Raw genomic sequence first — 7067 nt, 5'->3', positions numbered from 1 at the left:
CCCTGTGCTTCCTGCCTGGCTACTGTCCAGTCAGCACTTTATATATTTTAACCAATCAGAGCAATACATTTGACATACAGAACATCCCACAGCATAGCCTAGAACAGCACATCATCAAAGGTAAGGAAATCAGTCCAAATAACAGCAACAAAATAATTTAAGATTGTATTCTCATATTATAATGGTTAATTTGAACAAAGCAAATCATTTGTACTCAATTTCTATGAAGGAATAATTTTCTAAAAGTAAAAATTTAAGGTTAAATTTCTACAAAATTTAATATCAAAATTGTGCTGTCCTAATTTGTAATTAGTTTATGTCAGTCAAGTATATCTTTTTCTGATGCTTATCATGAGAATTTTTCAGTATTTCTGTGGATTGCTATAATTTTCACTTGTGGGTGTGGTACTAAAAAAAATCTCATGAGTTGAATTTTTTCCACATTGACTCATGTGTGTTTTAATATTTTAAAGTAACATATATGAATATGTGTAAATGCAAAATATTAAGATAACAAACTGAATTCATAGTTCCCACAGCACAGTATATGTACTGTTCTAGTAATGTCACCCATATGAAGTTGGTCTTGCAGATATGAAGAATACAAGATTACATGTTCATAGAGGTTTCCATCTAGATTTTTTTAAAAGGCACTGAAAATCCAAAGCAGGGTCATATTTCCTAGGGAAGGACTTATAGGGTAAACATGAGGCCAAAGGGTGAGTGAAGTCTAGGCTTCAATGGAGACCTCAGGATGTTTGGAAATGTCATGAGAAAGACATAGTCTTGAGAATAGTCACCAGGACACTCTGGTTTCACAGGGCTGTGCAGGGAAGTCTTCAGGTCACCCACTTACTCACTAAAGATCCAGATTTCCAAGAAGGCTCAGTGGCAGTTTGCTCTGGTTTGGCCAGCCTTGGTGCTATTACTAAACATTCTGGGGGTTTCCATTTGGGGACCACATTATCAGAAAAACTAGAAACCTTCCAATGAAACTTTGGGCAAGGGATGAAGACAGCCCAAGGCAGAGGCTCTGTGGCTTATGAGGAGGTTGGCCAAGCCCATTGGAGCTCATATTACAACACTGATAAGGACAGGGGATAGAAATTAGTGAGGTGGTTTTAGAGACCCTGAAGGAAAACACTTCTTTATTTCCTTGATGAGAAGCTGAAAATGTTCTGGGTTCTGTCATGCCCAGAGGCAAAGAATGTCAGAGAGGAAGCCTGATTTCTCATTATCTCTCCTTTACAGGAATATAACAGGTCTTTCTTTGGACCACTAGCTCTTGAATAATGACACGGAGACTTTTCATTAATTATAAAAACTTGGCCTTAGCTTAGGCTTGTTCCCAACTAGCTCTTAAAATGTAAATTAACAAATTTATATTAATCTAAGTTCTGCCACATGGCTTGTTACCTTTCCTCAATATCATTCATCTGACTTCCTCTGTGGATGGCTGGTTACTCTCTCACCTCAGATTCTTTCCCAGAGTTTCTAACTCTGCCTGGAAGTCCCACCTATCCTCTCCTGCCTAGCTATTGGCCATTCAGCTCTTTATTAAACCAATCAGAAGATACCTTAGGCAGGTGAGGTGAAACAGAGACACATCTTCAAACTATACAAAATGATTATCCCAAAACAAGAGCATCCTTCTTGGAAGGCATGCCTGAGCGAATGGCCAAAATCCCAGTTTCCCAAATCTCTGATGGTAAAGAACTTTGCAACTGAATCTCTGGATTTTCATAATGGAAATAAGATGTAACTTGTCCCCAATTCCAGCCCATCTTCCTAATTATTTTAGGGTTTCAACTCTTGAGAGGTGAATGTTAAGTAGCTATATAGGGATGAGTAATTTTGGAGGCCATTGTGGATGGACCCCTTCCTTGTGGTGTGGTTTTGGACCATAGCTCCTTTTACCGTGATAACACTAGAAAGGAAAATGTCACAACTGCCTCTGCTTAGGCCTCTTGGTTAAAGGAATGAATCATCTCTGGCTCTTGGCTGATAAATGATATACCTTCTTTAAGAGTAATCCAGCAGGGCTTGTCAATCACTGACCAGGATCCTACCCTACAGGAATATGATCTGTGTGAAGATGTGGTAAGGAGATGGTAGTAATAATTATCTGCCTGGTGAGATAATACACTTTTTTTCCTAAAAGCCCCTCCCTAGTACAGCCACTAAGTGCCTCTGCCATGTGGTCTACTTAGTTGGTGAGTAACTCAGACCTCTTCTCTCCCTCCTCTTTTGCTAGGCCTCTACTGCTCACACTGTACACTTGTTCATCAGTTACCCTCGACGTAGGCCTGGAAACTGACTCTATAATTTGATTTTATGAATTTGACTATTCTAGATTCCTCATAAAATGAGTCATTCAGCATTTGTGTTTCTGTCATTATCCCATTTAACATAGTAACTCTGCATTCACCAATGTTGCACATGGAAGAACTCCTTTACATTTTAAGGCTAAATAATATTCCCTTATACACACAGATCATATTTTTAAATCCATACATCTGTTGATAACCACTTGAGTTGTTTCCATATCTTTTCTATGATAAATAAGTTTTCCAGGAGCATAGGGTTACAGATATTTATCTGAGATCCTGAATTCAAGTATTTGATATATTCCCAGACGTAGAAATTTTGGATCACATTGTAGGTCTAATTTTTATTTTTTGAAGAACATTCATTTGGCTGTTCAAAATGTTTGTATCATTTTCTGTTCACACCAATAGGGTAAAAAGGTTTCAGTTTTCTCACATTTATATATAAACGTTACAACTATGTATATGTTAATATATACATATTATACTCAGAAACATCGTCACTTACTTTCTTTATGAACAGATGGTGTTAATTTTAATGAAGTCCAATACATCAATCTTTTATTTTATAGTTGTGATTTTTATATCCCTTGAAGATGTTTGCACACTCCAGTGTCATGAAGATGTTTTGCTATGATTATGGTACCTTAATCTTGAGGTTTTAGTCTTGCTTGGAATTTCCCATTTTAGCTCATGATATATGGGATGTGATTTTTAGAGAAGGGACTGATTATGTTGTACCTTAAGGGTCTTCATGTGATTCTGCAAGTATTCTGAAAAAGTTATTCACCAAAGAGAAGCTCCACTACAGCAGAAGCAAACTGCTCTGTCATGTAGGAAGGTCAGGTCTTCTTCATCACCATGTTACTATGATTGGTGTCCTAAGTGAGGGTCTGTTTTGGGACTTTAATCCCATTTACTTGATCTGTTTGCCTATTCAGTGAAGACACAGTTACTAGGGATTTGTTTTATACAGACTTGAACATAGAAGAGCTGCTGCACAACACACATGTATATATACATAAACACATTTACTAATGAATATTAGGAAATAGATTTTGTATATCTATCAAGAATATTTTATATTGTTTCCATTTTATTCTATTATCAAGATGAATCATATTGAATGATTTCCAATTGTGTTAACCCTAACGTATTTCCAGTGCAGTAACCTTGAAGATCAAGTAAATTCAAATTGCTGTTATGTCATCTGTATTTATATGTCTGACTTAACTTTCAAATACTATGGACTTCATGAAGAAAAAAAGCTATGATTATTAGAGAGTTTAGATGAGAATTTTTGTCTTTTGTTCTATCTTTCCAGGAATTAAATCAAGTTGAGTGTGTGATGTTATACACTAGTCGAAGCATTTTTCTATCCCATGAACATTTGGCTATGCAACTGCAATTGTATCTCCTTTGAATATCTGGATTAATTTACTGGTCAATTTATCTGAGCTGATTAGAAAACTTCTCATGTTCTTCTAATTTTTGAGATTATAATTTAATTACATTTATCCCCTCTCTTCCCTCCCTCTAAACTTTCCTATATTCCCATCCCTGCTCTCCTTCAAATTCATTTCTTTGTCTTCACTAATTGTTACTGCATGCATATATGCATTTGTATATGCATATATATTCCTAAATGTAACTGTTCATTCTGCATACTGTATATATGTTTTCGGATTAGGTTGGCACTAGACAACCAATGCATTGTGCTCTTCCCTGGAAAGCCACCTCTCCTGTTCCCAGCTTCACTCAGTTTCTGTAGTTTTTTGTATAGAGTTGTGTTCTTATTTCATTATCTTTAAGATCCTGACATGTACTTCTTTTGCATTGTGGATGCTAATTTCTTTGCCATTTCTCCTATCAAGTAGCTTACCCCGGTGTTGTTAATTTTTTGGTAGGTAGGTTCTTTGCTTCATTTTATTTCTTGCTGCGCTTATTTTTCATACTGCACTCACACCTATGCCTATAATTAAGAAAGATTTTTTTCTGGTTTTACTCTATTTAAAATGTACTTATGAGGCTACCAATTAACCTTGGGACAGCATCATAGCAAGAAGGGCACACAGTTTGCTAAGGCTGAATCTTTTATTTCATTTGGCTCTAACTCTTTCCTAATTTTCATTGAGATTTCTTTTTAGACAGTGAGACTTAAAAGCTTCAGAGAAAGCGGCCAGTGAACTCCAATGTGTGTAGTATGATCTGATTGATACTATGGACATTTAATATGCACACACTGGAATGAGAAAGGAAGAAAATGCTAACAGGTATGGATTTTCCTATGATTGATTTGGGTTACCTCTCATGTGACACTGGAGTCCTCAGTTCTCTCTCTGGGAACTGCAGAGGCCTGGGTATGGCATGCCTCACTTTCACCTTTGCTATTTTACATTTTTAAAAGTTATTTGAGTTTTTGTTAACAAAGAAGAAAACACCATGCATTAGTTTCCTGTTACTGGATAAGAGATTTCTATAGATTACAATGAGCAGTTGGACACACTAGCTTGTGGTATCTCATTTCCATGGTCCAGGAGCCCAGGTTAGGCTGATCCTTATCTCAGACTTAGATGAGGCTGAAGTGAAGTTGTGGTACCACTTAATTCTCCTTTGTGTCTCTACATCTTGCCTAAAGCCTGCTAGCTATTGGCATAATTGAATTCCTTGTAATTATTATCCAGGAATGACTATGAGCCATCATCAGAAGCTCCCACTATCCCTCAGCAGCTACAGCATAGCTGTCTTCTACAAGGAGCACCATTCAAATTCTTTTCTCTCCTGAAGTCCAACATAAAACCCCTGTTTAAAAATGCATTTCTTTTTCATTCACTCCCTATCCTATTCATCTTCTCCATTCCCACTGATTATCATTCATTTATTCTAACATGATATTTATTATTATAATTACACTGTCTAATTTTCATCACTGTTTACATTACCATGGCCTGGGCCAATACTTGGCCTTTCCAAAACACAAAACAAATATTTGTTGCATAAGTAAATAAGTATGAATCATTCCAAACTTGTAATAGGGTTTTTTTTGTCCCCCCATCCCATAATAAGTTTCTATGCCAACATAATAAGCCACATCAAGCCAAATTGAAAAAGTATAACAACGGGTATATTGAGCAAAGCAAGCCCTGGGCAGGTTCATGGGTCCCAGAGATCAAGGGCAGAGAAGTTACACCCAGGCCAGGGCAGGAAAGTTTTATAGATTGTACGTGAGGGGTCATGATGTGTCCACCAAAGCTGGGTTTGTGCCCACATGTGGTCAAAAGCTGAGCATTTGGCTTTAGGTGGGGACTTGGGAGGCTGGCAGCTTCAGGGAAGGAGGATGCAATAGCCCCCTAGAATCTGGACCTGGATGTTTTGGTGATTTTCATTTGTTCAGAGACTCTCTGAGCAGGGTGGGTTGGGGAAGGTTCTGCAGGACCTTCCAGGACATACATGCAGGATGAGCTGGAGGCCCCGAATGAACATCCTGTAGGAAAAAATGTAACTCATTTAACAAGAGAAGCCAGCTGTGTGAAAGATTGGGGGGAGAAACTGTGTATAAAGGAAACAAAAGGAAATAATGAGATAAATCAACTCACTATCCCACTCCCCCATCTCCTGCCAAGAATCAGCTCAATGTGTAGGACAGATTCACTGTTCTATGTTGTCTCTGGGTCCTTCTCACACTGCCTGGACTATTCTATCCCCCCAAAGGTGTACTCCATATCTTTATTTTATACACAAGAAATTACTTGCAAATTTTGTGGAATATTTTGATCACACTGTGACATTCCTGCAACTGACAATAAAATTTTTCTTGAATTAGAAGGTGGAGCTAGCTAGTAGCTGACCTAAATTAGCCATAGAGGTTTTGGAGGACCCAGGACATATAGAGAGCCACAGGAAGTAGTAGGGAGGAGCTTAGAGAAAGGCTCAGCCTATTGAATCAAGGAAGGAGAGAGAGATGTCACTGGTCGCTTCTATGCTGCTTCTCCAATCAACCAGGCTCTTACCCCAATATCTAACTCCTGAGTTTTTACTGACAAAAAGTAATTTGATAAATGTTTTATGCAAGTGCGTGATCTCACTTGAAACTCAACCAAAACCCAAACCAACAAAACATGTTTGTCCTGTAAGTCCAGAGGGAAAATTACCTGTGTTAGACTTGTGCATCACGAGAAGGGACAGCAATGTACTTAGTCAAACTGTGCCATTGTGACAGCAAACCTGGAATGAATTATTTGTGTGGAAGGGTTTCTTTTAGCTCAGTTTTGGAGGTTCATAGTCCTTAGATCTATTTCTTCTGGGTCCTTGGTGATGCTGAGCTCATGGCCTCAGGAGCACATGTTAGAGGATACTCACCCAGTGATGGGCTGGAGTCAAAGCAGAAGGGCACAGAGATCTGTTGTGACCTTCAAAAGTTCTCTACCAGTGACTGCCTTCTTTCAGTTAGATCTTACCTTTTAAACTTTCCGCTATTATTTAAAATAGTGCCAACTACCTGGGAGCCAAATGTTCAATGCAAAGCCTGTGGGATACTGTTCTAATTTTACATTCGAATCACAAAGTTAATCTAACCAGGTATCCACTAAAGGGTTGTTGATTACACATGACTTTTGACCTGCAAGTTCATTAGTTCATTTCAGACTTTCATCACCTCTGTAACTGCAGTGATGGTGGATCTGAGAAGACACAGAGTGTGCTATGAAAGCACACCATTTCCCATGTACCTCTCCATGAACA

The sequence above is a fragment of the Onychomys torridus genome, chromosome 6 (genome assembly GCF_903995425.1).
Source record: "Onychomys torridus chromosome 6, mOncTor1.1, whole genome shotgun sequence".
Lineage (NCBI taxonomy): Eukaryota > Metazoa > Chordata > Mammalia > Rodentia > Cricetidae > Onychomys > Onychomys torridus.
Note: the sequence above shows the minus strand (reverse complement) of the source record.